Here is a 15,960-nt window from a genome sequence, read left to right as displayed (position 1 = left end):
CTCGCCCGTGATTCCAACATCTACGTTATATGAGAGTGAAAATCAACAGCCGTAAAAAAAAAAAAAAAAAAGCCCTGTCAGGATGTGTGTTTTTTTTTTGTTTCTAGCTCTAAAATTCACAACACGCTGCAGTGGAACTGGCCCCCTGTACGCTTGTACGCCGCCAGTTTCACACTCTTTTCTCATTAGTTCAGCAAAACACACAAATCAAACACAAATTCTCGCCGCCAGGTCTGAACTTTCCGCAATTGAGCAAACGTGGGTCGCAGTTGGCGGTTTGCGCTCGGGAAGCATGTGACGGAGGCTGGAGTCGCCTCCGGCCGCCGCGTCTTTGCTCTTGAACTTGTGACCCTGCGTGAACGTACAGGCGCTCGACGTCCTCCGGGGGGCCCCGGCGGCCGTCACACGGCTCTCCCATCAGATGATGCGGCCCGCCGGTTAAGGGTCCCTCTGTCTTGGCGTCGACGGCTCCTATACTTCACCGTCATGTGGCACCCGTCGTGTGTCCGTCGGGGTTTTTTTTTCTCGAGCTTTTCAACGAGCTGCTTTGCTCGGCGCCGCACGTCAGCGGCCGCAGGGCTTTTCTTTACGCTGAATCAAGCAAAGACGCTTTTTCTTAAAATAAAGGTTCCATTTTTTTTTTTTTTACGTAAAACCAACCAGTCTTAAACAGCAGGAGTCTCTGGCCTTTCGGTGAACTTCCTTTGCTTGCTCAACTTTTCATGAAACGGGAGCTCAAACCGTTTTCGGAAGTCAGCCCTTTATGATGTCACAAAGGGTACTGACGCCTAACAGCTGGCTCCCCCATGTTAGCGGCCACACCTCCAGCCAGGTGTTGGATTGATTGACGTCTTCATTAACTTTATTTTATTTTTTATTTTTTTAAACAAATAATTGGAAGGAACAAAACATCAAGTTTGTTCAAAGCCAAGTTCAAAGTGTGTGTGTGTGTTTTTTTTAAGGAGGCTGCAAACAGTGGGCTAAATGTGCTGTTTGTTGGGAATTCTGTTGGCTATTATGGATAATTAATCACACAGGGCTGCTCCGCTCCGGTCCGGTCCAGAATGTGAAACCGAGGTCTAAACCCAGTTTCAATGTGGGAGCAAAACTGCCTGATGAGATGATTGATCGTCACTGATCTCTTTAGATTCAACCAACAAAATATTGGAACAAATTGCCCCTGTGGTCGATCTGAGGCGGCTCCAACACGCAAGCCGGAGTTTTGAGTAATGTATTGAAGTGCGCGATGACATTTTGTGTTTTCAACACCTGCTCTTGGTTCCGCGATCCAATTCTTTCTGTTTTGGTAGCAGACGACTGAAACCTGCTTCTGCCATGTTTTTCTTTGAAGGCAGAAATAGCTTTTGGGTTGGAAGGAAAAAAAAAAAAGTCCCCCTTAACTTTTAATCTATTAATTTCTGCAGTTTTTTTTTTTCCTCCCTCTGCTCGTCTTTCAGCTCCGACCCAAATTACAGGCTCGGGAGCAGCGACTTTCAGGTGGTTGCGGCGTAAACACTGTGCGCAACCTCTGCTTCCCTTTGAAGGCTTCCAGCTGTTCGTGCCTCACTTCCTACCAACCTCCTGCCATCAGAGACCGTGCCAGGCGTGTGTGTGCGTGTGTGTGTGTGTGTGTGTGTGTGTGAGGGTTATTTACACCATAAGCGTCATGTGATTGCGGCCTCGCTCGCTTGCTCAGCCGCTCGCTTGCAGCGATTACATGGAGCCGCTCCGGCACATGGTTTGCATAAAAGCAGCGTTATGAAAGACATGTTTGGAGGTTAGGAACCAACTAAAACACGACTCGGGGCTGCCGGGGTGGGTGGGGGTGGGGGTTGGGGTGGGGCTTGGGCAAAGCAACGTCGTCCCTCCGATGGAGTCGCCACATGTTGCCGCAGCGCGACTGTTTGCTTTTCAAACTGGACGGAGGCGCTCTATGAAATCAGTCGCTAATCAGTAAAAGCTGGCGAGCCGTGGAGCGGGCGGCGCCGCGGCCTCCTGACCCGCTGCTGGACCACGTCGGACTAATAACAAATTACCGCTCTGCTCCAGTGAGGAGGAAGAAGTGAAGCCAGCGACCCGCCTCTCTCTATTTTAAGAGCGAGTCCGAGGAGGCTGGAATTACACCCTGGAATACTTAATCATTTCCATCAGCGGTGTGCGGGGAAACGGACGCAGCTCCTCCCGCCTCTGCGGGGCCTCGTTTCACGAGACAATTTTCCAGCTATTAGGCCGCTAAAAGTGTCAGGGATTTTATGGGCCAGAGTGCAAAATTTCCCCCCTGCAGATTGTTCTAATTAATTCTGCGCCGCAGCTGTGGTTCTGATAGCGGGAAGCGGCTGTTCCGCGTTCAGCCCGAACTCCGCAAAGACCCGACAGCGTCCGTCATCGGTGCGTTTGGAGGTTGGAACAGCAGGATGTGGAATCCCCCCCCGCCCCCCTTCCTCCAGGAAACGCTCATCCCTCTCCTCCCCTCCGCGTGGTTTAGAGGGGTGGAGGCGACGTGTGCCGGGGTCGGAGGAGAGCGTGCGTGCCGTTCAGCAGCGTCACTTCCAGGCTGCTCGCTGCCGTCTCCCACGTAGTGATGGAGGCGGATGCAAAACCAAAGCACAACATCTGGCATAAAGCTTTTTTAAATCCTAAATGAACAAAGAGAAAATTAGTTTTGGCCGCAATGTTAAAAAAAAGAAAGAAAAAGATTTAACTCTAATTATAACTTTTTATTTGTTTTGTTTCCAAAATAGTTTGTTGCCACGTTGCTCGTCAAAATAAATGACATTACAAATTTAAATAAATTAGATTAACCGTCTCTTAATCATGAACATTGACATCTACAATAGAAACAAATCAATTTCTTCAAACTTCCATAGAGAATTTGTGTTAAAGAAAATATTATAAATATAATAATATAAAAATATTGCAAAACCGAATACCCAGGTCAGATCATTAGGCGCAGCAAAGAATCACCACTAGGTGTCGTAGTTTTGCACTGCACTTACAGCAAAACAAACCGTCTCCCTGTTCGTCTTCAGGCAGACTTCACTTCTGCAGCTCAGGTCCCGAGAGGACGAGGGAGGACGAACGAACCGCGACGCAGCTCGTTGGCAGAAACCATCGGCCATTAGCTGTGAACTCTCGGCTTTGTTATTCTATTACTTGCGGGTTTTGGCAAGTGTGCAGCATCAATCATGTTTCCAGCGTCCTGATCGCTGAGCTCAAATTAAACTCTGCCATCAAGTTGCTCACACACACACACACACACACACACACACACACACACACACACACACACACACACACCAAGTCATTAGCTGCTGTCACACAGGTGCCGTCAGCTCTTGGCTCTCGGCCAAGACGCCTGGCTGTTCGCTCGCTTTGGCTCCTCCCTCTCGCACGTGCACGCGCTTACACGCACGCCCTTTTGATTAGCGCTGACAAAATGGCAGGTCTCTGCGTGTAGACACAAAAAAACAGAGGAGGTGTCAGAGACGTTTCTGACACCGCTCATCGTCACTCGTCAGCGGCTCTCTGAAACGTCTCTCTGCGCTCTGTTTTTATTGTTATTTCTGTTCCTGCGACGAGTAGATTTCTAATAAAGTTTCCATGGAGGCTCAAGTTCACCGCAGGTTCACTTGGCACAAGGAGGCAGGTGTGTGTGTGTGTGTGTGTGTGTGTGTGTGTGTGTGTGTGTGTGTGTGTGTGTGTGCGAAAGGCCAACAGTTTTATGAGTTGCCTGATTTGTTGATATAATTGAAAATTGGTGCAATAGTCATCTTGGCTTCATGAGAGCACAGCTGCCTCGGCAGCCAGGACAAACACATGAACGCTGAGGCCGAAACTCAAAAGAAAGAAAAAAGATGGATGTCAGAGTGGTTTGAGGATAAACACAGATGTGGAAGGAACCAGAAAAATCTGACAATTTGAAACAGTGTTAATACAAGTCAAGAGGTTAATGATGTAGTTTGTCATTTTATTGACAGTGAAGTGAAGATAAAAGGAAAGAAAACATTAACACTATTGACTTTTTATGTATGGAAATTAAAGGAATTGAACTTATTTTTACTCAACAGTCAATAAAGTGCAGGATGGATGGCTTTTTACAAAGGAATTAAATAAATAAAGCTGAAAAGAACAAGCGGTTGACCTGATTCACAGCCTACTCTACGCAAGCTAGCTACGCAGCCAATCCGCATTTGTTGTGAATGGGTTGTGCAATGGTATTGGCTGTAGCTACGTCGATAATGAGTTTGCATCAAAAATGTGTTTACGTTCAAGACAGCTTAGAAATACTGGACAAACCCATTCCATTGTCACATACAGGACAGTCATGTGTTTTAACGGTTGGCAACTAGCGCCAACCAAGGTCTTAAAGTTAGCGGTGAGCTAATTTGGCGCTTAAACCATTGCTTTCGTTTTCCCCAAAACTCGCTCCAACTCAGCTTTGCAGGGAATCGGGATGGAATTTCCAAACTGAAGTAGAAAAAGTGCCGTCTGTCACCGCCTCGGTTTATCGGCCGATCCCGTGTTCTCGCGCGTCCTCTGAGCAGAGGTAGCCGTGTTATTGCTGCTCAGCTCCCCTGTTTACACTCGGCGGTGACCTTTGACCCCTGCCCCTGCACCGCTGGCTCCCTCAGTCAAACCCTGTATTTATTAAACAGTCCCTGCCACCTGTCTGCTCTGCCGGAATGCAGGCGCTGCCTCAAGTTTGTTTTTTTTTGTTTTTTTGAGAATAATTCTTCCCCTTCGCTTTTCATCGTCCGCTTCGAGGGCGACTCGCTGGAAGGTGAAACCGCTGGACTTCTGCGGCCCCAGTCCCGACCCTAGCGGGCCGTGCGACCCCGCCGCTGGTTCTCTCATTAGCCGGCGCCTTTTTTTTTTCCTTCCAGCGATCTCTCTTTTTCCCCATTATTCCACTGCCGTGTGCCAAGAACCTTCTCTCTTTTTTTTTCTTTCTCTCCCCCGCCTGGAACCGGCTACTGAAATAGCTCGTCTCTCGTTTTATTTGTCGGCCGTTCGGTAAGAACCCCCCCGCCGTCCAACCCGCAGCTGGCTCAGGAATGTCCCGCGACTCTCCCTCTCCACTCTCCGCGCACTCCATCACCTTCTCCTCCACCACCTCCTACCTCTCCTCCACCCTCCACTCCCCTCCACCTCCCCCTTCTCCCTCTTTATTTTTCCTCACTCTCTCTCCGCCCGTCTCCTCGGGGATAGAGAGCGCCGGGCAGAGGGGAGAAGACGAGTCAGCGGATGCCAAAGCTCACACACACACACACACACACACACACACACACACACACACACACACACACACACAAAGTGCTGGCCCGCAAACACAAAGAGTTGCTGTGGAGATGGGATCACATGTGGCTAAATTGGATTTGCTCACTTTGTCTCCCCTGCTTCGCTTTTATTATTTCTGTCTCTCTCCGTCTTTTGTCCGCCTCGAGTTGATTTTTCCACTTTGCCCCACTGTGACTCTCACTCTCTCCCTCCTCAGAGCGCAGCTTCGAGAGCTCTCAGGTGTTTTTTTCCCATCATGATAAAAGTTTTACGGCATAACGGTCCCACTTTAGACTCTTTTTTTTTTTTTTTTTTTACCACAGTTACTATTATTTTCTTTATGGCAAACTAACGAGAAGTGGCCTGACATCATAACCCGAAAAACAACCTCCGTTTCCAGAAAGCAACACATTTAGCCCACTGTTTGCAGCCTCTCAGTTCTGGTTTTAGCTTCCTGCTGAAACCGATGCTTAGTTGGACCTGGAACTCGCTGCCTTGCTGCACAGAGTAGCTGCTGTACCAGAATAAAAGAAGGTTCTGGCTGCAGGTCGACGCACACCGCCGCCACCGCGGACCTGCGTCCGCCACCGTGTCTGTCGAATGATTTGCCGCGGCCTCCTCGGGGCGGAACAAAGGGAGCGCTGTTCAGAGGCTCCCCGCTGGAATCGGAGTCGGGTCAACGTCAAGCGGAGAAAGTTAAACTTTCAGACGCTGTGATTTCCCAACTTCCAGAGCAAGTCAGAGTTCTGTTTAAAGTTCCCTCCCTCGCCCCTGCCGCCTCCCTCTCGGCCCTCCGCAATCAAAAAAAAAAAAAAAAAAAAAATTAATGAAAAGAAATTCCTGCTCGTGATTAACAAGAGCCCCCTCTGGAGAAAACCTATTAATGCAATTATGAATGGGCTCCTCCTGTGAGTGCTCGCGAGCCTTTGTGAGCTCAAGGTATTCTAATTCTATTGTCCGCCGCTCCGTGTCTCCAAAACAACACGGCGGAGGAGGCCGGCGTGAACAATGCGCCGTCTAAAGCCTCATGAAATATACATTGCTGCGCGCTGCTTTCCCAGCGACCTGCGGCGCAGAGCATCGCGGCCTCGCGCAGGGCCGGATGCTCTGCGGCGCGAGTCCGCAACGCCCGCCTTTGCGGCAGGCGGGGACGGATGCGGGATGATGACATCATTCCCGGCATCCGTCACGGCTGTGGAAGCTCCCAGCAGGGTGCAGGTTGTTTTCTTTCTGTTTGTTTCTCTCTTTCTTTTTTTTTTTTACTTTTGAAGAGAAGCGCGGATGTGTTCGGTGCAGGTGCGAAGCAACTTGTTCTTCCTGTGTGTGAAGGAATCTCCTGAAATAGCAGGAAATGGTGAAATATTATCCGCAGTCGAGGCTCCTCCGCTACTCTAGCAGATGTGTTTGTCATTCGGAAGCGGAGATGCAAAAAGCAGCTTTGTGTTCGACGTCATGAGAAAGACCGTTACAGGCACGAGTAACAATAAAAATGTTGAGAAGTTTGACATTGATGTGATGGCTTCTACTTTCCCACTCCAGGAAATAAGGCCAGTTTAGAGTATCTTCTATTTTCATGGTAATCTTTAATAGCTCTGGTGTGTGTGTGTGTGTGTGTGTGTGTGTGTGTGTGTGTGTGTGTGTGTGTGTGTGCGCGCGCATTCACAGAACAGACTTACGCAAACACAAATAAATTGCACATCTCCTTGTTCTCTGTCAGTTGCCGGGTCACTTTGCATACAAAGGTTTCATGGAGTTTTGACAACAGGCTGCCACGAGCGGGGCCCCAAACACACCTGCACGCTGGTGCCAATAGTATTCAGCGGAACCGAGACCGTCATACACATAATTGACTTTAACAATTTGTCTAAAATCTTGCACACTGTAAAATAAGTTTGCAAAATGTATTTGTGGAAAAAGGTGCCGACTGGTTTCATCAATCATTTGCAGCTTAACTTCTGCATGCTGCCTTTTTTAACCTCTCTGTGAAGGAAATGTCAAATATTTAAATTACATTTTTACATTACATTACATTTTCACCCAGCTGGGCCCAATGTGCCACCCACGTTGTTCCCCTCTCTCCCCCCCAAAAAATCCCATTTTAATTTCTGCCAATTGCTGCCACATAATGCTCCTTTAAAGTCAGGGTCTCGTCCACGTTCCAGACGCAGACCTGAACGCATCAGTAGGACCACTTGGCAAAAACAAGCAGCTTTTCTGCAGCAGCAGCAGCAGCAGCAGCAGCAGCAGCAGCTCCTCTCCTCCCGTCTCCTCTCATCCCTCACATGTCCCGCCCGCTCCTGCAGCAGCGGCATGCAGGTCCCTCGCTAGGTACACACAGGAGCTTTCCAACGGGGGCCCCTCGTGCCGCCGCGGCTCCATTGTCGGCGGGCCGCGGGCGTGCACGGACACATCGGCCCCGGGGATCAGCACGCTTTTGTCTGGGCCAGTCCCACGCTGCTCGCCGTCACTTCAAAGAGCCCCGTCAGGGCGCGTTAGCGCCGATGAGAAGCGGCGCGAGAGCGAGTCAGCCGAGTGTGATCGGCCTCCCGGGGGCCCCCGGCCGCGAACCCTCTGGGCCACGCCGTGTTGTCTTAAGGGCCGAGCAAACAGCCACGGAGAGAAGCAAGGAAAGCAGGGGCGATAGGGGCGGTGGAGCTGGAGGGAGGAGTAGGACGAGGAGGAGGAGTAGGACGAGGAGGAGGAGGAGGAGGAGATTTACGGGACGGGACGGGACGACGGCGAGGCGACCGGCAGAACAATGAGGGCGGGGTGTTATCCAACCTGGCGGGGGCCCTGAGTGCGTGCACAATATTTGTGTGCTGGATGGCAGCCACAATGGGACAGAGGTGAGGCAGGTTGAGGGAGGATGACAGGGGTCAGGGGTCACCACACAGGAGGCAAAACTTCCTCAGACGCTGCTGCTGCTGCTGCTGCTACCGAAAAACCACATCCCCCTTGATGAGCCGGACCTGGACTTTGGACATCCTCATAATTAGAGTCTTCCCACATTAAAAAAAAAAGTGCTTCTTTTTGTCTATGGACAGTGAGCATGAAAGCGTGGAACATGAAAAGAAAAGGGAGGGAAGAAGAAAAAGGGGTTGCTTGTCCAGCATATTTAGTTTCTTGTTTGCTGGTCATTCTTTTAACCAACTGGCAACGCTCTCAGAAAATTTATGCGGCTTCGCCTTGGGACAAAAGCAAACAAGAACCAAACCCAGGAAATTACACGGCCACTGAGACTCAGACGGTCCTGACGCAGCGAAAAAAAACAACAACAACAACAACAACAACAACAACAACAAAAGCAAAAAGTTACTTGACTGTTTTACTGTTGTTGTCTCGCCGGGGTGACGGCACCGCGGCGTGCGGGAGGAGAGGAGCCGTCTCGTCGGCAGGTGTGACACCAGCGACCCCCCCCCCCCCTCCCCCCCCCCACTGGCGTCTGTCAACAGAGGCAGCGCCCGGCGTCGGGTCCCGGGCAGGGAGAGACATGTCGCTCTTTGTCTGCTCACCTGTGTGAACGGATGAACAATGAGGCGCCTGTTCAGCGGCAACAGTCGCAGGCCGGGGGCTTTCAGAGAGCCACGCTGGGCGAGCGCAGAGCGTGCGTTCCGACACGCTTCCTGCCGGGCTTCGCACTCCTTCGCCAGTGAAAGGAGACGAGACTGGCTGAGATCTGAGGGGCCCGTGATGTGTTTGTTTTCAGATCCCTCTTTGTTTGCATGTGCGATCATTTGGCCTGTGAAGTTGCTGTGGGCCCCCCCCCGCCCCCTCCCCCTGCCCCCCTTCTTCCCCCCACCACCACCTCCACCCTTCCGGAGAGGGATCAAAAACTTTTGATCTCATCTTAACCCGCTGTTTACAGCCTTCATCCATACAGGGCTGTTGGGTTTAGCTTCCTGCTAGAAACATAAGTGTCAAACTTTTATTATTGCTTAATTGGTTTATTGTTGTTATTTCATATTTAAATGTATCATCAGCCCGGAGAAAAATGTTACTGTTGAATTTGAAATCGGCTGCAAATAAAAAAAAAGAGCCATACAACTTTGGTTTACACTTTATTTATTTTTGATGAGTTTTTTTTCATTTGACATTCGATTTTGCATGTGTGAAATATGAAGTTATTCATTCTATGGTATCAAGCTTTACTTCCATATTCCACATTCAGAGGATGGGAAGGGAGGGGAGGGGGGTTGCCATAGCTAATCTGGGAGAGCTATCAAAGAGTTCCCCTTGCCCTTTGTGACATCACAAAGGTTTTTGAAGCACGCAAACGAAGCCAAGAACGGACTTCTCTCGTCTTTCCATAACTTGTCCTTGCCGGTGGACGAGCGGCGATGGAGCGAACGTTGCATGGCGTTGCATCATGTTGCTGCCGCTGCTCCTCCAGGCGTCTGGATTGCTCAAGAGGAATCTGGAGATGATGTCAAAGCTCAAGCATCTCTTGGCAGCGCACCAGTCAGCTTCCTTCATTTATTTTCTGGAGTAGTCGCACTGTAACACAATGATAACATTCCTGGCAAACCTGGAAGACACACACACACACACACACACACACACACACACACACACACACACACACACACACACACGCTTGGACTCCCCGGCCGGCAGATGATTCCAGATGTTTCCTAAGCGGATGACCAGCAGGGAAGCTCCTCGCAGACGTGCATCGGACTCAATTGAGAGTTGGAAGCCGACCAGTTGGAACCGCCCACCAGCCCCCCCCACCTCACGCCCCCGTCACGCTCGGTGCTGTTTCCTCCTCGCTGACCCCTCCCAGCCTGACTGTCCCATATCTGTGATTTATCTGTGCAGGATGTGTCCGGCCCACAGGGAGCAATGAGACGTCTCGACATCCGAACCTCAGCTTTGAAAGGTTCCTGCGATTAGAGCCGTTGAAAGGAAAGACAAAGCCGACGCAGGCAGCTCACGTTCAACTCTGTGGCTTCTTACATCATCGAGCAGCTTGCCGACAACCTGCCAACCGACGCCACGCTGAGGCTTCCGGCTTGGCGCGAAGCCGTTGTCGAGCTTCGCCACCGGGCCGGTCCGTCGTCGCCGGTGCCATCGTGCTATTAAAAGTGTTGCTGCGGCTCCGCGAAGCTCGTGGCGTTTCCCTCGGCTGACGCAGGCTGACGTGGAGAAAGACAAACAGGAGCTTGTTTTTGGTGGCTGCTCCTCACGTCGGGCGCACGCACACCACTGCACGCAGAGGTGCAGAGACCCTGTGTAGCAAGTCAGCGGGAGGGAGAGCGACTTTCACCTGAACTAAATCATGGGGTTTCGATTTCCAATGCAATACCGATACTTTTTTAAATTAACCTGAATGTGTCATCAAATTGCTAAATCTAAATGAATTAATATTCATGGGTTTGTGTGGGGTTATTACTTAGTTGAAACCCAGGATAATTGTAGTTTAATGGAAAACGCTTTCGCAACCTTTGGAGCAGAAGTCCTCATTAAGAATTGGTGGTTTGGCTTCCTTTCAGTTTTTTTTGAAAGAAGGCCAACTTTTTTGTTAAACGTCACAATCATTTCATGAGAAAAAACAAACAAACTTTTCATTCCAACTTAATGGGCAAACCTGCAGCCGTTTAAAGAGAGTAGTCAGTATTTACAAATGCAATACTGACATACAAATCTAAAGTGTCGATCTCATTACGCTCATCTTGGTCAATACCGACACCCACATTAGGTTTGAATGGATGTGTCCACCACTCGCTGCTGGTTCTGAAACCTGGGTATCTTGATAGGATACTTTAAAAGATTACAAGGAAAGTGCAAATATGTGATAAATGTGTGTTCACGGTATAAATCACTTGACCAGCATCTGCCTTCAGTTGTGCGCACCAGACAGTCAGTGTCTGTGTCTCGTCGCCCCCTGACTCACCTGGCCGCCAGACATGATGACGCACGCTCCAGGGTGACGAGCAGCAGAGAGAAGAATGTCACAACACATCGCCGCCCTTTTGTCACGGCCGTGTTTACCTGAAAACTCTCCCGGCTGTCGGAGCAAGTTTCGGCCCGTCCGTCCTCCAGAGACGCGTTTCGTCAAAAGCCACTCCAGCTTCCTTCCTTCATTGGTGCCCCTGCCCCTCCCCCACCCCCTAAAAGAGCTCGTGCCTCCTTTTGTGTGGGCGCGTGCGCGTCAGCCGGCGGCGCCACCACCTGCCGCGAGCCGCGGTTTGGATTCACCTGCGCAGCCTCCCGTTGTTTCGACAGGTGTCGGCCGCCCCAATGACCTCCAACTCCGTGACATGAGGGAGAGTTCGGCGGGAGAGGAAAGAGTGTCACTCTGCTTAAAAAATATCCACGAATACAAGTTTGAAAAAAGTAGTCGGTGAACTGGAGGCACGCCTTCAGTTTTCTTGTTGTTTTGTTTTTTGTTTTTTTTTTACCAGCGACGCTGCGTGACTTTTTAACCCGAGCCTCGACGTCCTCGGGCGTTTGACCTCTCAGGGAGTGTGCGCGAAGTGTGCCAGGCGTGAGCCGCAGGGTGTGTGTGTCTCTGAGTGTTTGCGTACGTGCGTTTGCCATAGAGGAGAGAAACTGGATGTGCAACTTGTTGATTCGACACCTGCTACGCTGGAGGTGTGTGTGTGTGTGTGTGTGTGTGTGTGTGTGTGTGTGTGTTTGCATTTGTCACGCACTCGGAGGAGCAGATCCAACATTTGCATACACACACACGCACACACATGCACACACACGCTTGCACGCGCCTCCCCACTCGGTCCTGCTGCGTCGCATCGCGATCCGCAGCAGGACGTCTCTCTAATAATCATATTAATAATAATAATAATAATAATAATAATAATAATACATTTGATTTATAAGGTGCCTTTCAAGGCCGTCGAACAACAATTAAGTCTCTGCTACTTAATGTTGCAGTTCCCCTGCATGACTCAAAGTCTCGGTCCCGCCTCGGGCGACGCCGACAGGCTTCCTGGCACAGACTCAGGCCTCAGTGCGGGAAGAACAGACCCAACAGGTTATTTTGTTTGTCACTCTGTGATCTTTATTAATGTCACGCCTCGTGTCTTAGCTTGCCCCGGTGTTGTTTTTACTCACTCCAGATCAGAAAAACAGAGAGGAGACGCAGAGACCGGTGACTCTGGCACTGGGTATTGCTAAATTCCGGCTGTGATTTTCCTTCCCTGAATGTGTCAGCAGTTAAATTAAGCAGTTAAGTGAGGTTTGGAGAACTCTGCTGATTTCTGTGCCACTGCCTTGTTAGAAACATCAGAACCGCTTCACAAGAGATGAAATCGATTAAACTGATTCAATATTCTGCTGACTGAGTCTTCTGAAAAAGCAACTGTTGGAGTGGGGCGGGGGGGTTCAGCTGCTAATTGACAACAACTGGCAATTAATTTGGGCAATTACGGTGCGGTATGCATTTTCCACCACCTACTACACCAAAACACAGCCTGGCTGAAACAGAGGACATCTGCTTGCTCTAAGTCCTGCAGCATGGTACTCAGTTGCCAGATATATCAGGTGCCAGATATTCATTCAATCAATCACTCAAACAGCTTTTATTTAGAAAGCACTAAATCCCCTCCAGAGGCGTCTGGAAGCCCTTTGTGCAATCAGAGAGAAAACCAACTGATCCCGATGGTTGCAAGAATTGTGTTTCTTCCTGGAACCGGACTCAGAATTTCCAGAGCTCATCGTGCTTCGAAAGTTGACAACAACATTTCTGACTGACTGGCTGTGCTCTAAATAGTTTGCCAACCAGGCGCTGATGTTAAACCTTTGCAGGTGTGGACGGACGGACACAAAGGACAACTGTTCTCCTTTTCTTCTCCTCTCACCCGGAGCCGGTTAATGTGATTCACACTGAGAGGGCCGTGCCTGTCGCCCGACAGTGCCCGTGGCGAGTGGCGGAGGACGTGGACGCATACTTTACGCCACTTCTCATTAGATTATCTGAGCTCTCTGACGGAAAAGCTTTTGCGGCAGGAAAATTTTAGGAGTGAAACTCAGAGAAACAGATGCTCTTTGCTTTACGTCAAGGCAAATGCCAATATGGAATAAATGCCACCGCAGCTGAAATGGAGTCCATGTCAGTAAAAAAAAAGGAGTATATATTTATCTTTTAAATAAAAACAGAAGATAGCTAAACTCAAACCTTTTGCCACTTCATTAAAAGTAAATATACTCAACTTTATTCCAGCACAGATCCATGTCACATAAAGTCTTCATTTTCTGACTCAGTAATAGGACAGTGTTTTATCTCCTCTTCATCTCAAACTAGGAAACGTCAAAATCCCCCAAAAATGCAAATATCTAAAAACCTCAGGAATCTGCCTGGTCGGCCGCTACACTGGCATCACTGATGGAACACAGACTGCATTCTGGCTTGTATTAAACTCCATTAAATACATCTGTTTCCTGTGTTCCTGTGAGGATTTAATTACAAGAGAAGAAGAAGAAGAAGAAGAAGAAGAAGAAGAAGAAGAAGAAGAAGAAGAAGAAGAAGAAGCACAAACACTTTCTTATTTCAAAGGTTCTGTTGCTACGTCGTTTAGCAGTCGTCGTTTGAGTCCAACCTGCGGGCAGACAGAAGGAGCAGATCCGCCTGAGCCGCACAAGTTGTTGGTTGAACAAAGGCTGCAGCTCCTACCACCGCCGCCGCCGCCTCCACCCACTCATCCCACACTGTCCTTCTCTATCATGGCTGTCACCCGGCATCAGAGGCTCCAATGGCTGAACCTTTTTGTGAGCCTCATCTCCGCTCAACGAGTGGGGGAATCTCAGAGCGAGCCAGCGGAGGAAGCCCCCGGTGTCACACAGCCGTGGAGAACCAGGAGGGACGTGGAGCCAGGACCCCGTCTCCCCAGGAAGCCTCAAGAATGTGATCGGCGGGGCTGGTCTGCGGGGAGGAACGATACGCATCTGCTTGGCTCAGCGGGTCGGCGTTTCACTTTAAGTGGAAGAAATGTGTGTAGCGTTCACTTAAAAAAGACATTTTTACGATTCACCGGCTTTTAATGGGGACGTTTGAACGTCGGTGGCCTGCCTGGCCTGAATGGTGGAAGAGCACTCCTCGTTTTTTAACGACGCTTTTGTGAGCCAACATCAACACCTCCCGTCTGGCTATAAAAACATAGCTTCTGTATAGTCTGTAAAAGCAGAGGAGGCGAGAAAAAGAATCAAGAACCAGTAGCTGAGTAATGGACTGGACAGGGTGCTGGGCAGGCAACCAAAGTATCCTAGTCCTGCACCAGGCAAGGTGGGAATCGATACAAACCCCGTCCCGTATCGATTCGAAATGGGACGCACCATTTCATTGTCAAATACGGGACAATTCTGTATTTTAAGGGACGGTTAGCAACTCTAAGTGCAGGCAGGGAGTGTCAGCCCCAGTCAGCCCCAGTCCTTTGCTGAAGACCTGGCCGCCGCTGGATTTCCTCAAGCAGCTGCGCTGGGGGACCGATATACAGCTCGCTGTCTGCAGCAGTTTGACAACTAATTGGGCACAGGCCTCAGCAAGACTCCCTCCTCTCTTTTTTTTTACCACCTCTCATGTGGAATGCAATAAACAACAGTGCAGGAAGTGCATGCTTCTGTATGAAGAAAAAAAAAAAAAATCAGTCTTTGTCTTCGAAGGCCTCTGAAAACTTTCGGGAATTTGGAGCGACGGCGCTTTGCAGTTGCCGCACGCTTCAAAAATGTCACTTCCTCCCACACTTTTGGACTCGGAGACGGACGCGCGCGGCGCACAACCACCTCCGCCTGCCGATTGAGACGTCGAGTGTCGCTGGAATGCACGCTACGTTCCTTAAGCATGTCGCTCAAGCGCGAGTGAGGCAGAATCGCGGCTGCGCGAGGTGTCAGGAGAGATACGAGCGGGCGGGCGGCTGGCACTCGGAAAATGACAGGGTTGCTGTTTTCGCCTGAGAGGAGAAGAATGCTCGCACAGGTGTGAGGCCCGGCCGCATTTCTGACAGTCTTGCTGGAGAGGCCAAGAGAGGGATGATGACAGGCGGGCGGCCTCTCGATGATATCAGCGCCTTCCAATCTTCCTCGTGCATACCACAGAATATCAGGCATGCCTGTGGGGCCGCAGAATTGAGTTTATCTGGCAGCGGGGATGGAAAAGTTAGACAAGAAGAACAGGGCTGGATGCACACTGTGTGCTTCAAGTGACCCAGTTACACTATTTTTTTGTTTGTTTCCTTTTGGGAATTAGACCTGAAACTTGAACTTCTGACCAGGAAAACAGAGCAGGTGAAACTGGATGTCGTCAGATCAGATTTAGGCCTGCATCTGATGTGGAAATGAGTCGGATTGCAACCAGCAGCAGGCAACACGTAGGATGCTCTCTTGAACTGTGAGACATGTTCCACTGAAAACACAACTCTTTCTCTCCTGACTCAAAAATGAACCATGAATGATTGAGTTTGACATCAGCCAACTGGAACTGAAACTGTCCTGAGCTGCACTCAGTCATTTCAAGTAAAAACAGCAATTTTGCATCAGCGAGCTCCTGTTCTTGTTTTGTTTTTTTTGCAGGGCTTCATGAGTGCCATCCTGCTGCAGAGCTGCAGCCAGAAGAAGCTCCTTAAACTGCAGAACAAAAGAAAATCTGTTTACTTCTGGCTTATTTCCATTTGGTTGGCAGCCAAGTTGCATCTACGCATGGCGTAAGTGCAAATCCAGATATCGCTAAGGAGC

The sequence above is a fragment of the Nelusetta ayraudi genome, unplaced genomic scaffold, assembly GCF_046127955.1.
Source record: "Nelusetta ayraudi isolate G7.1 ecotype Tasmania unplaced genomic scaffold, CSIRO-AGI_Nayr_v1 ptg000040l, whole genome shotgun sequence".
Taxonomy (NCBI): domain Eukaryota; kingdom Metazoa; phylum Chordata; class Actinopteri; order Tetraodontiformes; family Monacanthidae; genus Nelusetta; species Nelusetta ayraudi.
The sequence above is the reverse complement of the archived record's forward strand: the minus strand, read 5'-3'. Positions refer to the sequence as shown.